Raw genomic sequence first — 22,753 nt, forward strand, 5'->3', positions numbered from 1 at the left:
TGGCAGAGACTTTGGAATGATCAGACTGATAATTTAAAATACCTAGGATTAGTATGCTACGGGCTCTAATGGAAAAAGTTCGACAAGCAAGAACAGATGGGTGATGTAAGCAGAGAGATGGAGAGGAGCGGAGATTTAAAATGTTTATGTAGATCTCAGCTTCCAACTTACATCATTCTCTCAAGAACTTTGTTTTTTTGAAACAGGGTCTCACTCTGTCACCCAGGCTGCAGTGCAGTGGTACAATAACGGCTCACTGCAACCTGTCTCCAGGGCTCAAGCGATCCTCCCACCTCAGCCCCACAAGTAGCTAGGACTATAGGCATGAGCCACCACATCCAGCTAATTTTTGTATTTTTTGTAGAGACGGGCTTTCGCAATGTTGCTCAGGCTGTTAAAGAATTTAGTCTGTAGACGTTGTCTGCAGGCACTCAAAATGGTCCAGTGTTAGTTGACATACTGACATAGGTTTTCCTACAATACAACCTGTAATAAAACTAGGCTGTCCCGAACCCTTGGTAATAGAATTGTTTACTTTTATACCAAGAAGGTTGGGAAAGCACCAAAATCTGCATATGGCGTGTGCCCAAGCAGACTTCGTGCTGTAAGACCTAAAATTCTTATGAGGTAGTCCTAAACAAAGAAACATGTCAGCAGGGCCTACGGTGGTTCCATGTGTGCTAAATGTGTTAGTGACAGAATCAAGTGTGCTTTCCTTATTGAGGAACAGAACATCGTTGTGAAAGTGTGGAAGGCACAAGCACAGTCAGAAAGCTAAATAAAAAATGAAACTTTTTTTGAGTAACAAAAAAAGGGAACTTATTTTAACATTTCTTATAAAGCAGTGCTACTGGCAACAAATTCTGTCTTGTTTGTCTAATAAAGTATTTATACTTCAGAGGCAGTGGTTTGCTCTGTGGTTTAGGAGTGCAGTGGTGCAATCCTAGCTCACTGCAACTTTGAACTTGTAGGTTCAAGCGATCCTCCCACCTTGTCTTCCAAAAGTGCTGGGATTATAGAAGTGAGCCACTGTGCCTGGTGTTTTGTTTTGTTTTTGAGACAGAGTCTTGCTTTGTCTCCCAGGCTGGAGTGCAATGGCATGATCTTGGCTCACTGCAACCTCCATCTCGGTTCTAATGACTCTCCTGCCCCAGACTCTCAAGTAGCTTTGATTACAGGTGCCCACCACCACGCCCAGCTAATTTTTTAATTTTTAGTAGGTGGGGGGGGTGGTCTCACCATGTTGGCAAGGCTGGTCTTGAACTCCTCACCTCAGGTGATCCACCTGCCTTGGCCTCCCAAAGTGCTGGGATTACAGGTGTGAGTCACTGTGCCCGGCCTTGTTTTCTTTTGAGTCTCTTCCTCTGTCACTCAAGCTGGAGTACAGTGGTGCCATCATAGCTCACTGCAACCTTGAACTCCTGGACTCAAGTGATCTTCCTGCCTCAGCCTCCTGAGTATCTGGGACTACAGGCTTGCGGCACCAAGCACAGATTTTTTTTTCCTTTTTCTTTCTTTTTTTATTTTTGGTAGAGACAGGGTCTCGCTCTGTTGCCTAGGCTGGTCTCAAACTGCTGGCCTCAAGAAATCCTCCTGCCTTGGCCTTCCAAAGTGCTGGGATCACAGGTGTGAACCACCATGCCCAGCTATTTTATCTCCATTATGAAAAATAATTTCAGTGGACACAATATGCTAGGATGGTGGTTTTTCTCTTTCAATACTATGTATCATTGGAGTGGTGGGAGGGGACACACTCAACTGCAGAGGGTAAATTTCTAGTTTCTCACCATTAAGTATATTAGCCGTGGGTGTTTTGTAGATGCTTTTTATCAAGCTGAGAAAGTTCCTCTCTATTCCAATTTGCTGAGAGTTTTTACTATGAATAGGTGTCAGATTTTGTTGCTGAGGTGATCCTCCCGTTTCAGCCTTCTGAGTAGCAGGGAATGCAGTTGCAAGCCACCACGCCTGGCTTCTTTCCAAATCTATCTGATTATATATATATATATATATATATATATATATATTTTTTTTTTTTTTTTTTTTTTTGAGACAGAGCTTTGCTCTGTCACCCAGGCTGGAGTGCAATGTGCCATCTCAGCTCACTGCAACCTCCACCTCCTGGGTTCAAGTGATTCTCTTGCCTCAGCCTCCTGAGTAGCTGGGATTACAGCGCATGCCACCACATTCAGCTAATCTTTGCATTTTTAGTAGACATGGGGTTTCACCATGTTGGCCAGGATGGTCTCAAACTCCTGACCTCAGGTGATCCACCCATCTAGGCCTCCCAAAGTGCTGGGATTACAGACGTGAGCCACTGTGCCCAGCCATGTTTTTTTTTGAGGGGTTTCACTCTGTTGCCCAGGTGGAAGTGAAGTTGTGTCATCACAGCTCACTGCAGGTTTGATGTCCTGGGCCCAGGTGTTGCTCCCACCTCAGCCTACTGAGTAGCTGAGACCACAGGTGCCCGCCACCACACCTGGCTAAGTTTTTGTTTTTTGTAGTGATGGGGTTTTGCCACATTGCCCAGGCTGGTCTCAAACTCCTGGCTCAAGTGATCCACCTGCCTCACCCTAAAGCACTGGGATTACAGGTGTGATCCTGTAAAATTGGCCTGATTTTTTATTGTTGATCCAGATTTGCATATCAGGAATCAATCCTATCTGGTCAAGATACATAATTTTTTTTTGAGACTGAATCTCACTCTGTCGCCCAGGTTGGAGTGCAATGGCATGATCTTGGCTTACTGCAACCTCTGCCTCCCGGGTTCAAGCAATTCTCCTGCCTCAGTCTCCTGAGTAGCTGGGATTACTGGCACATGCCACCATGCCCAACTAATTTCTGCATTTTTAGTAGAGACGGGGTTTCCCCATGTTGGTCAGACCGGTCTTGAACTCCTGGCTTTGTGATCCGCCTGCCTCGGCATCTGAGTGCTGGGATTATAGGCGTGAGCCACTGCGCCTGGCCTGTATAACAACTTTTTTTTTTGAGATGGCGTTTTTGCTCTGTTGCCAGGTTGGAATGGAGTGGCATGATCTTGGCTTACTGCAACTTCTGCCTCAGCCTCCTGAGTAGCTGGGACTATGGGTGTGCACCACCACACCCGGCTAATTTTTGTATTTTTAGTAGAGGTAAGGTTTCACCATGTTGGCCAGGATGGTCTCGATCTGTTGACCTCATGATCTGCCTGCCTCAGCTTCCCAAAGTGTTGGGATTACAGGTGTGAACCACTTGCCCAGCCTTAACATCTTTATCTGGTTTGGAGATTAGGGTAATGCTGGCATCACAGAATGAGTTATGACTGTTTACTGTGCTTCTGTTTTCTGGAAGAGATTGTAGAGAACTGATGTCTTCCTTAAAACATCTGGGCCTGGTAGAGTCATGCTGAATGAGTTGAAAACTTAAGTCCACGCAAAAACCTGCCCATGGATGTTTATAGCAGCTTTATTTGTAGAGAACTGATGTCTTCCTTAAAACATCTGGGCCTGGTAGAGTCATGCTGAATGAGTTGAAAACTTAAGTCCACGCAAAAACCTGCCCATGGATGTTTATAGCAGCTTTATTTCATTTTGGAAGCAAGTGAGATGTTCTTTGACAGCCAAATGGAGACACTATCAGTGGTATATCCATACAATGGAATATTATCCAGTGATAAGAAGAGCTATATAATCACAAATAGATATGGAGGGCTACTGACTGCATATGGCTGAGTGAAAGAAGCCAGTCTGAAAGTGACACATTCTGTTCTAACTACATGACATTTTGGAAAGGTAAAACCACGGCAACAGTAAAAACCCCAAGGTTGGCGGGGGATAGGTGTGCTGACGGTGCAGGGGTGGGTGTGTGGGACTCCATGTACTATCTGCTTAATTACTCTGTAAAAAGCGGTACTAAAAGAGTAAAATCTGCTTTAAAAATAGATGAGCAAGAGGGGAGGAATGACCAGGTTTGCTGAAGAGAGAGGCTTTGGGGGCCTCACAGGGGTCAGGATGTGTCTAAGAGGAGTTTCATAACCATGGCCAAGAAAAGACATGTGATCCCAGTGATCTGGGAGGATCTTGACCACACAATGTTAACTACGACCTTCAAGATTTCACTTTTTTTTTTTTTTTTTTGAGACGGAGTTTTGCTCGTTACCCAGGCTGGAGTGCAATGGCGCAATCTCCGCCTCCTGGGTTCAGGCAATTCTCCTGCCTCAGCCTCCTGAGTAGCTGGGATTACAGGCACGCGCCACCATGCCCAGCTAATTTTTAGTATTTTTTTTTTGAGACGGAGTTTCGCTCTTGTTACCCAGGCTGGAGTGCAATGGCGCGATCTCCGCTCACTGCAACCTCCACCTCCTGGGTTCAGGCAATTCTCCTGCCTCAGCCTCCTGAGTAGCTGGGATTACAGGCATGCACCACTGCGCCCAGCTAATTTTTTGTAGTTTTAGTAGAGATGGGGTTTCACTATGTTGACCAGGATGGTCTCGATCTCTTGACCTCGTGATCCACCCGCCTCGGCCTCCCAAAGTGCTGGGATTACAGGCATGAGCCATTGCGCCCGGCCGGAAGATTTCACTCTCTTCAAGATAGTCCTGGAGAGCCAAACATTCGTAAATGCAACCCAAGGTGTACTTTTTGTGCAGCGTGAACAGATGAAAGCATCAATGGCAGGAGGTAAAATGAAAGATTTCTGTGGACAGAAACATTCTGGAGTTCTCAGCACCTGTATGTAGCCTCCCCACTGCTAGCTGACATGGCATTTTTAATTTTTATTATTTTTTTTAATAGTGGGTCTTGCTCTGTTGCCCAGCAGGAGTGCAGTGGTGCAATCATAGCTCACTGTAGTCTTGAACTCCTGGGTTCAAGTGATCCTCCTTCCTCAGCCTCCCAGTGGTCCTAGTAGCTGGGACCATGGGCATATGCCACTATGCCTGGCTCATTTTTAAAATTATTTTTTGTAGAGGTTAATACAACCTGTGTTGTCCAGGCTGGCTTTGAACACCTAGTTTCAAGCAATCCTCTTACCTTGGCCTCTCAAAGCACAGGGATTACAGGTGTGAGCCACTGCACATGACCCTGTTTGCTAGTTTTAATGATTCCTCTTCTCTGGTTACCAAGGCAATTCAAAGTATTAAACTTCCTGGTGTACCTGTCAAGATGGTGCTGCATCTTGGAAATTCCCCAGCACACCAGGAGTGCTCCCTCTGCTCTCTGCTGTGGCCTAGGGGTATGTGGTCTCAGGCCTTTCCTCCATCCTCTGGAGTCAGATTTGGCAGGCACATGCTGTGCATTAAGCCTTGGGGCTGGCAGTGGAGGCCTGACCAGAACCCTGGGCTGGGGTTGAAGGGCTGATCATGTTACTTACTACAGGGCCAGTAGGCTGCAGTAACAGCACCAAGTGGTCTTCCACAGAAGTGGCTTTCCTGGGGAGCTATATCACCTGATATCCATCGTGTGTGCCTGCTGCTTGTGGTGGGGTGCCGTGCGGGGGATCAGGACAGTGGGGGCTCTTCTGGGGGCCCGAGATGGGCTCAGAATCAGAAATGTATACCAGCCACCTCCAGGGAAAAATAAAGCACAAAGTAAAAGACAAAGGGGAAGGGGCGTGCAGCAGGCCATGCTGTTACTGGCTGGCTGAGCTCCAGGTGGCCTTGATATCTCTAACCTCAACCTTGGGCTGTGCAGCTCATGGGAACATCTAATGGAGTCTTTAACAACTGTGCCAAGATGGGACCTGGCTAATGTCTCAGCAGTGAGTCCTCACAGAGCCATCGCTGGAACCCTTACTGCAGGGACACTTCCTCCAGTGCCTAGATGTGGCCACCCCAGGTGGCTGGGGGTGTCTGTCTTGCCTTTGGAGCTCCTTTTGCTAGTGGAGACGCTGTGTCCTCTGATTTCAGGTGGGACCTCCTATTTTGATGACAGCACATTCTTAAAACAGGGGAACTAGCATATACATACAACCCTGAGTTAGTTTCATGTCAATGTCAGACATGTGAATGTGTTAGGCTGTTCTTGTGTTGGTATAAAAGAATACCTGAGACTGGCCGGGCGTGGTGGCTCATGCCTATAATCCCAGCACTTTGGGGAGCTGAGGTGGGTGGATCACGAGGCCAGGAGTTCGAGACCAGCCTGGCCAATATGGTGAAACCCCATCTCTATTAAATAATACAAAAATTAGCCAGGCGTGGTGGCGTGTGCCTGTAGTCCCAACTACTTGGGAGGCTGAGGCAGAGGAATTGCCTGAACCCAGGAGGCAGAGATTGCACTGAGCCGAGATTGTACCACTGCCCTGCAGCCTGTGTGACAGAGCAAGATTGCATCTCAAAAAAAAACAAAAACAAACCAAAAACCAAAAACCTGAGTCTGGCTAATTTATAGAGAAAAGAGGTTTAATTGGCTCATAATTCTGCAGGCTGCACAGGAAGCATGGTACATGGCACCAGCATCTGCTTGGCTTCTGGGAGGCCTCAGGGAGCTTTCACTCTGGGCAGAAGGGGTAGTGGGAGCAGGTGTGGCACATGGCCAGAGCAGGGGTGAGAGCATGAGTGTGGGAAGATGCCACACACTTTTACACAACCACATCTCACAAGGGTAGCATCTCCCACCAGTCCCCACCTCCAACACTGAGGACATCTCAGCATGCTTTTTGGCAGGGACATCATCCAAACTCAAGTCATCAACGAGCAACAAAGGGCTGCCAGAGAGGTATGCATGCTGGCCCACCCAGGTCAGCACAGTCACGCTCACCCTAGGGGAGGACAGGCAGCCACTGTGACCCCCATTATCACCACCAACCAAATAGTGACTCTGGTGTCTACTTGGCGGGGGTCTAATTCTCCCTATCTGAAAAAAAAATGCCTTGGGTCTGACTTGTCCTTGCAGAACTGTCCTTGCTTCAGTCTATCCAAGGTCCTCTTCCCATTAGAGAAGAGCCAGTCACACTGTGGCTGGTTCCCTCCCTGGGGCCTGGCTGATAGTCCCAGGAGGGTCCGAAGCAGTAGAGGCACACATGTGGGCTGCCCGCTCACCCTCTTTCCCGCTTTCATTGCTTCTAAGGAAACGGAAACAAGACAGTTGTCTTCTGTCACAGTATCATCTGCCTCTCCTGCCTGCTGATTCCATTCCTCTTCTGTGCTGCCTGTACATCTCAGGCAGCAGTAGCACTCTCTCCTCAGGGAATTCACTTTGGCAACCAAACCCCTCTGCAGCTCCTCCTTGCCCTGTGCTCCCCTCTTAGGTAGATGCCCTTAAAACACTGTGCTTCCAGCCCTGGGGCCCTGGCACCTTCCAGCCACAAGAGCCTTCACTGACAGTATGACTTTCTTGTTTGAAATCTGCATTGGCCCAGCCTTTCTCTCTTAACAATTTAGGGTTTTTAAAATCAAGACAGAGTTCTCACTCTGTCGCCCAGGCTGGAGTTCAGTGGTGCCATCTTGGCTCACTGCAACCTCTGCCTCCCGGGTTCAATCGATTCTCACACCTCAGCCTCTGAGTAGTTAGGACTACTGGCATGCGCCACCATGCCCAGCCAGATTTAAAGATATTTGTTTCCAATCTAGCAGTGACAGTGCTTTTCTTTTTTTTTTTTCTTATTTTTTTATTGCATTTTAGGTTTTGGGGTACATGTGCAGAGCATGCAATACAGTTGCATAGGTACACACATGGCAGTGTGTTCTTCACCCAGTGACAGTGCTTTTCTAAAACTGTGGGAGTCATTGCTGCATTGACTCCTGTACTTACTCTCCTCAAGCACTTACTGCATTTGTAGTTTCAACGTCTTTACAATAAATGATTAAATTAACTCATGCCTGGCCTCCCTGCCAAGTTACCAGTGTTGGGAGGGCAGCCCTGTTTGGTTGGTTCATTGCAATACTCATCGCCTTACAAATTCATGTCTTATGAGCTATTGCCTGCCCCTCCCCCATTTGTGTGACCACTTTGGTGGCCTTAATCATCCTTTTTTTTTTTTTGAGAGTTTCACTCCTGTTGCTCAGGCTGGAGTGCAATGGTGTGATGTTGGCTCACTGCAACCTCTGCCTCCCGGGTTCAAGCGATTCTCCTGTCTCAGCCTCCTCTGGGATTACAGGTACCTGCCACAACACCCAGCTAATTTTTGCATTTTTAGTAGAGATGGGGTTTCAGCATGTTGGCCAAGCTGGTCTTGAACTCCTGACCTCAGGTGGTCCACCTGCCTTGGCCTCCCAAAGTGCTGGATTACAGGTGTGAACCACTGCACCGGGGGCCTTCCTATAAACTAGTTAGATGGCTGTACTCAATTCCCTAGCAAGGCCCTCCTGCTGCTGACCTGACAATGATGCCCATGCTGCCAGCTCTCTGTCCTACCTTGGTCCACTGTAGAGGTGTTAACAGTCATCCATGGCCTTGTTCTGTTTCCTTAATTGTTCAGTCTTTTGTGACATTTGCTCTCCTCTCTCAGTTCCCATCACCCTTTTCTGGCTCCTCTATGGCAGGCATATTATGCTATCTGTGAGAGGCAGACAGGTTCCCACCCTTGCTTATTCAGAGCAGGGAAAGTTCTACTGATTTCATTTCAGGAAAGGATACTGGTGATAAAAGTATTTGAAAACCACTGCTTTGTGGAATGTGTAAGTGCAGCAGACTTTCGAAAGCAATTTAGAAAACAAATTGTCACCCAGGCTGGAGTGCAGTGGCACCACGGTTCACTGCAGCCTCGACCTCCCAAGTTTAAGCAATCCTCTAGCCTCAGCCTCCTGAGTAGTTGGGACCACAGGCTCGTGCCACCACGCCGGGCTAATTTTTTAAAATTTTTTTTGAGCTGGAGTCTCACTCTGTCATCCAGGCTGGAGTGCAACGGCATGATCTCGGCTCACTGCAACCTCCGCCTCCTGGTTTCAAGTGATTCTCCTGCCTCAACCTCCTGAGTAGCTGGAATTACAGGTGCCTGACATCACCCCAGGCTAATTTTTCTATTTTTAGTAGAGACGGGGTTTCAGCATGTTGGCCAGGCTGGTCTCAAACTCCTGACCTCTTGATCTGCCCACCTCTGCCTCCCAAAGTCCTGGGATTACAGGTGTGAGCCACCGCACCTGGCCAAAGCAATTCTTGAAAAGCAACTAAGGTTGACTTCCAAATGCTCGGCCCTGTCATGGGTCTCACCCTGTGGCATTAGTACTTTCCTCCTCCTCGTGTAGTTGGTTCCCTCAGAAAACCTGCATTTCTGCATGCTAGCCTGTAAGGCTTAGCATGCTCCCCAGAGTATTTTAAAGGAAATACTAAAAGCAGTCTCTGGGATTAAAGAGTGGGCAGACTGAAGGAATGGTGACGTGGCCACTGGGTTACTGCCTCTCAAATCTGGTCTCAGGGCTGGCCTGAGGCCCCTCTGCACATGGCCTGTTAGCTCAGGGGCCCACACTGCTGGTTGGCAGCACATCTTCCTCCAGTGCCTTGTTCCAGGCTTGAGAGCTTTGCCCTAGTGTCCAAGGTCACTGTACACCCCTGCCTCCCTTCTTCACACATTTAGCTTCCCTTGTCCAGTATCCCACCACAGAGGAGTCTCCCCTGCTTCACTCATCACTTTCACAGCTGATGATTGGCTTCTGTTACTGTCTGGTCTTACTAAATAAAAGGGGCACTGGCTCCTCTGCTCATTCTGGCCAAGAAATTCAAGAAGATTCCTCCCCAACTCCTAATCAGGGACTTATTTTAAACTTTGACATGTTTTTCTCAAGTCTGTGTCTGGAGCATGGTGGTTCTACATCGCACTCAAACTGCTGGGATGCCTGTGCTTGGGACACAGCTCAGCACATCCCAGGTTCCAGAGCATGAACAGGGTGTCATGTTTCCAGTCAACTCCAGAGGGCATCTGTAGGCCCTATCTGTGGATGTGGAACATTATTATATGAAAAACTCCCTTAGACTTAAAACTTTGGTAGGAAGAAATTAGGGCACAGGAAGGAAGAAAGTAACAGTAAAAAATTTTTCTAGGCATTGGTGATTAAAAGATGGCTTTCCTGGCTGGGTGCAGTGGCTCAAGCCTGTAATCCCAGCACTTTGGGTGGATCACAAGGTCAAGAGATCGAGACCATCCTGGTCAACATGGTGAAACCCCGTCTCTACTTTAAAATGCAAAAAATTAGCTGGGCATGGTGATGCATGCCTGTAATCCCAGCTACTTAGGAGGCTGAGGTAGGAGAATTGCCTGAACCCAGGAGGTGGAGGCTGCAGTGAGCCAAGATCGCGCCATTGCAGTCCAGCCTGGGTAACAAGAGCAAAACTCCGTCTCAAAAAGATGGCTTTCCTCTCAAAGTAGGCAGGCTGCTGTTTTCTGTGTGTGCGCATAGTACAGAGTACAGAGGAGTGAAAATGGCCCAGAGGGTCCTTCTGATATCCTCAAATAAAGACAACTTTGCCTTCAAATGGAAAACTGCTACTGTCACATTCTTGCTGTAATCATTCCAGCTTTTACACATACACATTTGTGGATCCCCACAGAAATATGATCACAAAGCTACCGGACATCAGTCTCCTTGGCCTGCGTATGGCTGAAAGGTGTTTTCCCTTCCCTCAGGGACCAGCAGGTCCAGGCATTTCCTGAAAGTGGCTACTGTCCCTGCTGCAGCCCCCGCTCCTGGCCTCTGGCACTACGTTATTTGGCAGGAACTCAAGTGTCTGCAGAATGGATCTGAAGCAGATAAGAAAGCCAGTGTGAAGTCACAAGGAAACCCACAGGATTGGCATCTTCCATTGGGTATTTTGTGACTGAAACTGGACAGGGTCTCTTCCTTCCCTCCCTCCTGCCACAACTGAACACAATGTCACCATCGGCAAGGGTGACACAACTGGCCTCACAGCTTCCTGGGCAGCCCTAGGTGACTTTCTGCTTTCCATAGACACAGTCTAGGCTTGTGATGCTGAGGCACCCCACTTGCACTGTCTGGACATGGCGGGGTCTGCCAACTACTGCCCACACCATATGCTCAGCTGTAGCAGGTGCCCAGCTATGTGGTCTCTGTCTGGATGCCACAGCCCCTCCACCAGCCCTGTGGTTGTAACCTACATGGTCTCCCCACTGTACCTCTTCCCCTTGGTCTTCTACTTCACCCAGCCCAGCTAACATGACGATGCAGGCAGAGGGTGTCTTAGTGTCACCGCAGGCCCTTCCAGCGGCAGGCAGTCCCATTACAGTTTTCATGATGCCTCTGCCTCATCCTCAGCAAAGATCTTGTCTCCCACCTTCACCTGCAAAAGACATGTCACAGGGCATGACCCCCCGTCCATTCTCTCCTCTCCACCTGAAAATGACATCATCTTCAGCTGTCCTTGGCACCAGACTCAAGAGAACGAGCCCTGTCTCCATCTTGGCCCCATGAGGCCCAGTGCCACCATCCCCTCCACTGACTCTGCCTCACTGCTCCTTCCTCCTAGAGTCAGGGATGCTAAGCTTGTCCCTAGGAAAACCTGTCCCTGCATTGCTCCTCTTTGGCACTCCCCAATCCTGTCCCCTTGGCTCAAGGGGTCTGCACTTGCCTCCACAGCCTAGGGGTGTTTTCTGCTTCCCTCAGATGGTCCAGGTTGGCTCTGAATGTTAGTTTTGAGTAGATACAGCAAACCAGCCAGTCTAGATGCTGGTCTGAGCTGCCACATGGAACCGCTGAGTTACTGCTGAGAAGAAGAACCCATCACAAAGCAGAGAAAATGTGACCAAGCCCCTGTGCTGATAGAGGAAGATGATTATTCTGATTGCTTTCTACAGACAACAGGAAGGAGTGTTAAGTCTCTCAGGGAGAGGGCCAGTAGAATACTCCCATGGTGCTTCAAATATCCCACTCCAAATTCCCAGTTTAGGTGCCATCAGCTCATTTCCCTGAAGGTTTCTGGCAGGAGAGGGTTTCTTCTCTGATTAACAAAGGGTTTCCTCTCAGATTAGCAGTTACTTACATTGGCAGGCATTTCAGTGACACTTTGCAACAAAATTTAATGAAATAAAGCAGCACTGAAAAAGACTTGCTATTTACTGAGTACTTGCTTTCAAGTACTATGCTAAACAGTTAAAATGTATTTTTATATCTTTACCATATAGGAGGCAAGTAATATTGCTTCCACTTTATATCTGACAGTCTGAAGCAGAGAAAGCAGACACAATGACCCGCCCACAGCCAGCTGCAGTTACAAGCAGGGGGTAGTTCTGAACCCAGCTGGGTAGGTCCAAGACCTGTGATCTTTCCACAACACCACATCCAAAACATCCCAATATCTTTGTTTTGTAAATAAGTCACTGCATAATGCCCAATATTGGTAAAAACCAAATGCCCAAGAATCCCTATCTTTATGACTTCTTGCTGTGAAAAAAAGGGTTGCCCAGGACATCTGCCCAGCAGTGGGGTTGCAGTTGTTCAGGAGGATAAAGAGATGGGCATGGGCATCACCTAGCTCCCCCACAGGCAAAGGTCTGAAGAATCACCTGGAGAACCCTAGGGAGCACTGACAGCCCCATTTAACTCGAGGAGCAGCTCACAGCCCTATCATAAAGTTACCACTTGCACAGCAAACCAGGAAGACATCTGGAAAAAGTAATGAAGAACTAGACAATTTCACGCTTTCGCAGATGAAAGTGCAATTAAACTATGCATGCACGGTGCTTTGTTAATTTGGTAATACAGGGACACAATTTAATGATTCTAAGGATTTTTTTGTAGTTTTTTTTTTTTACAAGTCAGGTGCCATAAACATTCAAATAATCCATCTTTTAAAAAGTACGTTTACAACATCAAAAGAATTAAGATGAAATATAAACCTTTCTACTTACAATTTTTATACAGATTAACCAAATCACAAATACCACAAATAAATGTTAATGTTAAATTGTAACAATATAATGAATAAACATTCAGAATCTTAATAAAATCTTCCTTTAACATTTTAAAACTTACCATTATACTAAATAATCTATGCAGGATTTTGGGGTACAATACCAAGAAGGCACCAACAGTACAAAGCAGATACAAAGCAGTTTCAGAACTTTCTTGAGTGCTCTACACGGATAAACAGCACAAAAAAAGGCAACAAGCTTTAGGTAAACCTGGTGCAACCCTGGAGGACTTGCTCTGGATTTCCATTTGTTTCTGACTCATTGTGTCAAGGTGGATGACATAAGAGAAACCACATATTCAGTTATAGCTTCTCACCTGAACTACGGGAGTATCATGTTTCAAACACCGGCATAACAATTTTAAAGCACATATGCTTTAAAAATGTATAAGCAAAAGGATTGCTCAGATTTTCAAAACCATTACATTTACAAAAATATTTCCCTTAAACTTGGGATTGCTCCAAAACGTTGATTTACAAATATAAAAGTATTATGGAAGGACCCAAAGCATGTGTGCATACGTATGTGTATATTAACATACTGTTACCATACTATATAAAAGTTACCAATTTAAAAACCATATTAACATATAAGCAAATAAAGAGGAAACAGTCTTCTCTGAATGGCTGGAATATTATGTGGCATGTGGTGTGGGTAGTTTACCTTCGTGATTCCTTAGAGACAACCACTGGTGAGCCACATGTAGCTTCTCAAAGCTACCAGTTACCTCTACACCCACTGCCTGTGCCCAAGAGCAGAAAGAGTAAGTGTGCACACACACCGTGCACTGCACACAGAACAGTCTTCTACCCAGATGCCACAAAGTCTATCTCTGCCAGCTTTGAAGACCTGTGTCAGGACAGAGTCCTCATGATGAGTTCTTTCAAATCCATCCCACTGGCTTGTTCAATATTTCATTAAACTAAATGAAAGGACTGGAATGTTTCAATAGGAATTTTTTGCTTACATTTTAGACACCAAAAAAGCCATTAGTCTGAAAGCTTATTTGAACATACTAATAATGGGGGTGCTGTTCAGTGTCACACATATGAATTAAGATGACCTAATCTGTACATTTTTACAAATGTAAGAAGAGCCAAATGATAAGTCTACTACAAATGATAGCTAGCGCTTTTCACAGGTACCTTGGTTAGGACCATTCTCTGCCCTGTTACATTATGTTTGGCATGATTAATAAAAAGCACACAACGTATGGCTACAATGATTCTAGAATGAAGTTAGTGGTTTCATGCCAATCTGACACCACAGTACCAGGAAGGGGAATGGGAAGGAACTCACAGTCTCCAGATGTTAGTAGCCAAGACTATGGTTTTCTATTTAGAAGAGGATAGCAAAGTAACCTCATAATACTAACTTTCCATTTAAAAAGTATAAAGAAGCAAGAGTAATAAAACTGTCAATGCTTTTTTTAAAAATGAAAACTGACTTATTATCAGGTAACAGTCAAATCTCTGTGTCCTGTGAATGCTGTGTGGACAGTCTGATGGCAGCTCTGAGCACGCAAGTGAAAAGCGTATATTTCAGGGCAAGAATAGAGATGTCAGTCTGTTTTCTGAGGATGAGCCAGCTATCTTTCTTCGGCCACAGGGGTGGTGAGTGTGAGCACCCTGGGCTGGGTGGTGAGGATCACATATTGCCAGATGGCCCTTCCTAATACTTGGCGTACCCAGCACTGGCTCTGGGGCACCTGGGTACACCGTCTTTAGAGAGAACCAGGAAATCCAACCTGAGATGTTGGGGCTTCTTCATTAGGGTTTGACAGAATGTTTGAGACATACGACTTTGAATGAAGGAATATAAAACTGATTCTCTGCTGAGCAGAGGTAAAAAGGACCCTAAAGAAACACCTTTCTAAATCATCTTATGTAAACTCAAGTGCTGAGCCAGTGCCTGGACGGCAAAGTGAGGCCTGTGAGCATTTCTGTGTTCAGCACGACTTGAACCTGACTGTCCATTCAGACACACTGATCCAGAGGAAAGCAACACTGAATCTTAACATGAATGTGAAGATAGAAGATGTACATTTATTTTCATGAATTACAAATGCATTTCTGTTCATATTAGCAGGCAGTCTTTATATAACCCATTCTCCACTGCTGTCAAAAATCAAACAAGAAAAAAGGACAGCTGAGAAATGAAAAGCTAAAAATAGAATTATTTTTCCTAAATGATCTGCTAGATAGCATTTTCCGTGGAACACAACTGAGAGGTAACAATAGAGTTTTCATTTCAATCGTAGGCATGTGGCACTTGGACAGTCATCTCTGCACAGAAAGCTGTAACAGTCATGCGAGGGTACAGTAATTATTGAACAAGGCAAATTTCTCACCACAGAGAGCAGTGGGGGAGTCAAGAGGAGGCACCGCACTGGGACAGAACACCGAGTCAACTCCACAGTACACAGTGGCAGGAACAAATACTTAAAAGAGATCAGTAAAATATGGATAGAGCTCCAAACATGACTTAGTGCTAGCTTTTTCTGATGGTCTGACTCAGCAGTATCAGAAATATTTGAGTACTTGACAACAGAACAGTGCTTCATGTCATGAGCTCGTGGAGGCTTTATTACAAATTGTTATATCGTAGGTTGAAAAATGAACTTGAGATGCTGACATGCTGTAGAAGGAAAAAGAATTGTACACTTTCTTATTTAAAGACGCAGTGTTCCTCTCTGCTAAATCCTCAGGCATGAACGTGGTTACTGAAACACACATGTGAAGTAGCTCAAGGGCGTATGTGCACCAGTGAGTGGACTTCCACCCTGGGACGTCCCCAGAACCCACCCACAGCTGGGCACTGCAACCTTCGTACTTCTCTGATCAAGTGCCGAGTGAAGCTGCCACTTTAAGTCTTTTTGTAAGTCTTACAAACATTAAGTACTGCACATAATGCTTCTTGGCAAGTGTTACACCTCTACACGGTACAAGTGACCACAGTAAGTCTACAGATTGACACTGTTGGGTGCAGTACTTACTTTCTATTTAGAAAAATGACTGCATTTTCTAAAAGCTGGGCAAATAGCACATACCTTAAATATGTTAGTGACTACCACAATATGAGAAAAGATGTGGACAAGTGTTCCCCAAGGATTCCCGAGACGGAAGCACTTGCTGCAGGCTGCAACGTCAGCCAAGGTATTTCCACAAGCTCCTGCTCTGGGGAAACAGTTATGGTCATAAGGTGAAGTGCAAATAAGGGGCTGTCACTGACTTAAAGTGCCCTAGGTAGTAGCCTTCCCTATCATAAAGTGAGATGCCAGTGACTAGAGCCAATTGGGGAAGAATCTCTCTCTGGTGCGGCTGCATGGTCAGCAGGGCATCATGTAGAAAAGGATTCAGGAGCGGGAGGAACCACTGCATCTTTCAAACCAGAAAGCGATTAGTGACTAAAGCAACAGCAAGCAGTAGGTGCACTGAAGTACATACTGCCGCAGGTCACCAATGGGTGACAAACACAGGGCTGCCAAGAGGAATTCTCTGGACTGAAGGAATTCTTTGAAAGCATAAAAGCCACAACTACCAGAAACCGCCCCTCCAAACGGCTCAAAGGAGTCAAAGTGGGTAAGCCGAGACGGGCTGGAGACAGGACCAGGGGTCAAGAACTGGGAAGAAGAACACCGATGTCTGAGAATGTCCAGTCCTCTGAGCCCTTGTCCTATAGAAACACAAAAGACCACCGAGTTAAGAGTGAACACTGAATTAAGTTGTGAAAACAACATCGTCATCAGCTATCGCAAAACACAAAAGTGACAAGAATGAACTACATTAAAACAGCAGCAGCAGCAAGAGCATTATGAAAATAGAAAAGGGGTCTGGGCATGGTGGCTCACGCCTGTAATCCCAGCACTTTGAGAGGCCGTGGCAGGAGGATCACGAGGTCAAGAGATCAAGACCATCCTGGCCAACATGGTGAAACCCTGACTCTACTGAAAATATAAAAATTAGCTGGGTGTGGTGGTGCGTGCCTGTAGTCTCAAATACTCGGGAGGCTGAGGCGAAAGAATCGCTTGAACTTGGGAGGCGAGGTTGCAGTGAGCTGAGATTGTGTCACTGCTCTCCAGCCTGGAGACAGAGCAGGACTCCATCTCAAAAAAAAAAAAAAAAAAGGGGGGGAAAAGGAAAAAAAGACTCCTGCAAAATGGCCATTTCACTGGACAGACTTGGGCATGGGTAATACACGGCAGTTCTGAAGGGGCCAGGGTTGGCCCTCACTCCACAGGCACCTCCTCTCAGTCAGTTCTGATGTGGTTTCCACAACACACGTAGGAAAGGCACCACCCCCCAGCCTATTCTGATTGCAGTGTTCCCAAGATGCCCTTCATTTACCATAAGATACCCAATACTACTCCATGGTCAAAATTAAGAGTCTAACGGCCTCTGTAAAATATTATATTTTTATGCAAAAGGATCTTCTGCTGCCTCCTATTCATAGCAAGTCTCTCTAAATGACCAGCCAGGACAGAGTCAACAGCACAGGCAGGGGACAGTGTGTTAATAATGCTCAAGCTTTCTCTGATTGAGGGCAAAACAGTCCTGGTGGGAAGTGTGAGTAAGGATAATGGGTTGGGTTTTGGAAAGGCAAGGAGCTGGTTCCCACAGGCTGGATGGGTGCTGATCATGCAGGTCAGAAGTGACCTGACAGCTATGTTCCCACGAGGCCTCTGAACCAGTGCCCTGAAACAAAGCATTTCCCTCACTCTCTATGCCCAGCCAGGGTCCACCTGAAGCACCACACCAGGAAAGCACAAGCAGCATGCTTTCCCTCTGTTTTCCCAATGTTTCTACTTTTACTTGGAGAAATTCTATTTCAAATCTACTCCAACTGTTTATAGGCTAGTGGCTCTCAAATGCTAGCCTCGAAAGCCCCTGGAGGGCTTGCTAGAATGAAGATGCCAGGGGTGGGGACAGAGCAGCCACACCTGAAGAGCCACTACCTCATGTCATTTGCTATACGTAATGGGTAAACTTCACTCCCAGCTATCGATCACTTTGTCTCACCCCTCCTTTTTTTTTTTAAGACAGAGTCTTGCTCTGTCGCCCAGGCTGGAGTGCAGCAGCACAATCTCAGTTCACTGAAACCTCCACCTCCCAGGTTCAAGCAATTCTCCTGCCTCAGCCACCCAAGCAGCTGGGATTATAGGCACCCACTACCATGCGTGGCTAATTTTTGTATTTTTAGTAGAAGCAGGGTTTCACCATGTTGGCCAGGCTGGTTTTGAACTCCTGACCTTATATGATCCACCCACCTCGGCCTCCCATAGTGCTGGGATTACAGGAATGAGCCACTGCACCCAGCCTGTTCCATCCTTAAAAGTGAAAACTGTCACTCAAATAATGTTCTGCATTTTGTGGTTTGAAGTAAGAAGCCTGGTGGAGACAGCCAGTGGGCAACCAAGTGTCTCAAAACCCAAACAAAATAGACTCTTCCCTTTGGAGATTCTCATTGGTGTGAAATGTTTGGCAGCATGAAAATCTAGCACTTGTTATTTCATAGAGCACTTTCAGAGCAGTGGTATTCATCTACCACTCAGGAGTTGGGGCAAGAAGGATGGGTGTTATAGCCAAACTGTGGACCCAGAGATGGGATGAGAGAGAGAACTGGTCTTTGTTATGCAGAAGTGAACTGCAGCCAAACTTATGGGGTTGGCAGGAAGTTAAAGCTGCCCTAAAATGCTTTCATCTTCAACAAACCAAAGGGAAACGCGGTTCATGCCCCTAGTGATCAATCCACCTGAGAAAATTCACAATGAAGCAGATGAAGAAGGAAGTTGAGCACTGGCCTCTACCTTTGCCAGCCTCACAGGATAGGAGACTGAGGACATGGGCTGGGTAGGAATGAGGCTTGTCACAGACAATAAACATGTGCAAGTTTTAAACTTGCCCATGGAAATACTTCTAAAACTGATCCCTTTAAGCAAAATAAAATGAATATGCTTTGACCCTTTAAGACCTTTTGGCCACCACTATAAATATCACTTGATTGCTTCCTCTACCAAAAGGGCCCCACAGCTGTGCTCTGTGGTCCTGGGGTGTATGTTTCTAGGCATTTCCTGCTGCAGCCAAGTGTTTAACCATGTCCTCCCAGTGTCCCCTTGTTTTACTGCACCTTTACCTCCTGAGCTTTCCAATTTAGAGCTCCTGATCTCAGGTGTGTGAGCTGGGAACTCAGAGACAATGCTCCTTAGCATTGTGAATGAGTCCTGAGACTTTTCCCAGGTAGCAAGGCTAGTCACAGGCAGTGTGCAGCTTGCCACTGTTTCGTGCTGGCAAACATTTCAAGAAAATGGCATTCTGGGTCCAAAATACCTGGATTCTGCTTAGTTTTGCCACTTGATGTGCAATTTTGAGCAAAGGAGCTTAAAGGCTCCTGTCTTCAGTTTCCTCAATCATAAACATGATGCATGCTGACTTCCAAAAATGTGGTTGTGATCACCAAAATGAAATGTTTATTAAAGAACCTATCCCATAGTTTAATCAGCCAACCCAGTCCCAGCTTCCCTTGGAGTCATGTGATATTATACATTATTAAATTATAAGTCAGTCTGGATGTTGGCAACTTGCATGGATAAATGCAATGCATGGATAAAATGAGAATGGTTGATGGGTGGATTGAGTAACAGACGAACAGAGCTGTGAGAAAACAAGTAAGATGTTAATATTAATTGTAGAATTTAGGTAGTGGGAATATGGGTGTCTACTTTAAATTCCTTCAACTTTTCAGGATAGTTGAAAACTATCACTATGTCACTAAAAGAATGTTGGGGGAGGCTGGGTGCGGTGGATCACAAGGTCAGGAGTTCAAGACCAGCCTGGCCAACACGGTGAAATCTCATCTCTACTAAAAATACAAAAATTAGCCGAGCATGGCGGCAGGCGCCTGTAGTCCCAGCTACTTGGGAGGCTCAGGCAGGAGAATTGCTTGGACCTGGGAGGTGAAGGTTGCAGTGAGGCAAGATCGTGCCATTGTACTCCAGCCTGGGCAGTATATAGCAAGACGCTGTATCAAAAAAAAAAAAAAAAAAAAAATCTTTGGGGAAAAAATCATGCTAAGCACACAGGGGGCATCTGTGTGTCTTCTGTGCCTGGAGCAAATGAACAACACATACAGGCGACCAACAGTCTTTGCCACACCAGGACTCTTAAGAGTAGTGGTGGACCCAACAGGGATACTGGTCCCTGGCCTTGCAAGGCTGGCTTCAGGAGGCATTCTGCCAGCAACCACATCCTGTGGTCCCAGGGGCAGCCCTGCCTCTGTCTTGCCATCCTTGTGCCTGTAGTGCTGCCTGTCTCTCCAGCGGCCTGGCCAGTTGTCCCCCAAGTCCCTCCTCTCCAAGGTCCTCCTGTATCCTTACTGCCCTCAGACTGACCTAAGCCACTGCTTTAGGTCAGGCAGCTACCTGTGAGGCAGAGCTGGGCTCCTGAGGAAGCAAGTGCCACAGCCTGGGCCGGTCTCTCTGTCTCTGTAGCCCCCTCTTGCCCAGCTATCTGGCATGTCTGCCTTCTGGGTTTCACACAGCCATGTCCCTCCCCAGCCAGCAAAGAACCGGACTGTCAGGTTTCAGCTGCAGCACATCTGCCTTGATTTGGCCACGCTCTTCAAGGCTTTAGTGTCTGCCATACTCTCTGGGGCCCACCATGCCTGTGCCCACCTCTGGGATCCTGTACACTCCTTGTTGTTTACATTTCCTGCGATCAGGCTGCTAGAAAGCAAAGCCTGGGTCTTATTCATCTTTGTTCCCTTCCTACCTGGCAATAGGAAGTGATCGATGCTGATTAAATGATGAAAAATGAATCATCACGCCAACCCCAGATGCTCTTTTATAATAAAAGTGTGTACAGCTTTGTGTATGTCTTTCTCCCCTACTATGTGGACCCCTTTGAGGCCTCGTTTACGTCCTGCTTGCTCTGCTTCCTCTTGGTGTTTAACACAGACTAAGCAGGCAGCATGCCTGACCTGAAGCGACAGAGAAAACAAGATAACTGCAGGCCACCAGCTGCCTGAGAGAAAATAACTGTGAAAGGAATTGTGAAGGAAGAAAAGCAACAGAAGTTGCTCGGCTTAATCTTCTAGGTTCTGTAGGGGGCCAGAGAGGGAACCTCTCAGGCCATCCAGGTCTGTTGTGACCACAGAACTCTGCTGCTGTAGAGCAAAGGCAGCACAGCTAACCTGCGAGTAAATGCAAAGGTCCTGTGCAGCTCCATTTACAAAAACTAGTTAACCTGATCTTGTACAGACATTGGGAGTGTGTCTTAGAGCCTCATGGAGGAAGAGGTACTCTTGAGAAAGAGACAATTGCTCCACTGTGAGCACCTCACAGAGAAGCCAGGAAGGAAGCTCTGTGGGGACTGCAGGTGTGAAAATGGCTGGATCCTGGGGCCCAGCTTTCTGTCAGTGAGTGTGCAAATCACTGTGGCTAGCACCTCCTCCACTAGAGAGCCACACGTGTGTAGTGTGACAGAAGACATGGACCAGCCCACCCCCCTGCTGATAACAGGCTTCTCAGTCACCCGCAGGGTTTACGAGTAGCAGTCCACTGCTTGTCCTGTAAGAGAGTGACTCCACAACACTTCCCTAGGGTTAGGGAGGTCATGTTTTGGGGTGCATCTGGTGTCAACAGCAGGCTAAGCAAGGGCTTACTAGTGCCAGCAGCCCTGACTCCCCCATGTTGCTAGGTTTAGAAAATTCGGAGTCTTTCAGACTTTGCCTTTCCTCCTTTCTGTTCTAGTTCAAGGCTACAGCCCCTTTGGTATGGAAGACTAGGCATTTGTTCTTAGCTGATCCCCTACCCAGTCTTCCTTCATTTCAACTCCTTCTGCTTTGATGTCAGACTTCTGAAAGCATCATTTTCCATCCCTCAAACTACTAGTGTCTATTCCTTACCAATTCCCCACTCTCCTGCCCTGCCTGGCTTTCAGGGCTCTCTGCTTGGAGGTTGTGTGGGTCATGTCTGTGCTTGGCTCATGTCTATTTGGTTCTTTGTTCTTAGTGATGGGGACTGGACACCAGTAACTGCAACACGGTTCTGTCCAAAGCATCTTTCCAGCAACTGCTTCTACCTTGGCTCACAATTCTTTATTCACTGCTCCTTTCTACAGAGTTCTAAACACAAGCCCAGTTCTCTCTCCTCTTGTCATACATACACTCTCCAAAATCATGATTTGTATTCTTTTTCTGTATAGTCTTTTTTTTGAGATAGGGTTCACCAGGATGGAGTACAGTGATAGAATAATCATAGCTCACTGCAGTCTTGAACTCTGAGGTTCAAGTGATCCTCTCTCTTCAGCCTTGCAAAGTGCTGGGATTACAGGCATAGGCCATTGTGCTGGGCCTACTCAATTTTTAAAATCTACCAATATTGCCACATTGTTCACCACTCCTTATGACCTAAGCACATGCAGCTTCTGTGCAGGCCCATATAAATCCCCCTGACTGGCCAGCCTAGCTCCCTCTCCTGGATGAAGTTTCCTCAGCTCTCCTGCCTATACTGCTGGTCTGACCCGGTAACAGGGTCTGGGCCCCTTGTATGTGACATCAACTGTAGGTCCCAGCTACGAGTTTCTTAAGGGCAAGCACAGAAGACTCTAACACTAGATTTATTTAACTGGTGACTCTGCTTTCCATGGGAGGGAGTACTGAGGTGAACCCTCCCCAGAGTGATGCTCGTCTAACTGTGAAACTGCCCTAGACAGACAGCAAGGAATGGATGAGAACCAAAAGATGAACAATCTAGAATATGACAAAGTTCTTTCAAAATAATCACATTCACTACCCTTGAGTAAAGGAGGTACTCTGAGTTTCTAATAAACAGGAGAGAGATTCCTAAAAGAATATATGTAACTTTCTAAATAACTTTTAATTCTAAATTTAAAAAAAAACAAAACAAAAAACCACCTTTCAA

The 22,753-nt window shown here is 46.5% G+C and overlaps 1 protein-coding gene and 1 pseudogene across 1 annotated transcript in view; one reads left to right on the forward strand and one right to left on the reverse strand.

Annotated features, from left to right (window-relative positions):
* Positions 1–436: 436 nt before the first annotated feature.
* Positions 437–778, forward strand: LOC100400341 (large ribosomal subunit protein eL34 pseudogene; annotated as a pseudogene).
* Positions 779–12,604: 11,826 nt separating this feature from the next.
* The window catches only part of MAPK1 (mitogen-activated protein kinase 1), a 104,533-nt gene continuing 94,384 nt past the window's right edge, over positions 12,605–22,753 (reverse strand). Inside the window, exon 9 of the mRNA XM_002743577.7 lies at positions 12,605–16,509. The gene's annotated coding sequence lies outside the window, so the exon portion shown is untranslated. The remainder of the gene's footprint in view (positions 16,510–22,753) is intronic.

Source organism: Callithrix jacchus, chromosome 1 (assembly GCF_049354715.1).
Source record: "Callithrix jacchus isolate 240 chromosome 1, calJac240_pri, whole genome shotgun sequence".
Taxonomy (NCBI): domain Eukaryota; kingdom Metazoa; phylum Chordata; class Mammalia; order Primates; family Cebidae; genus Callithrix; species Callithrix jacchus.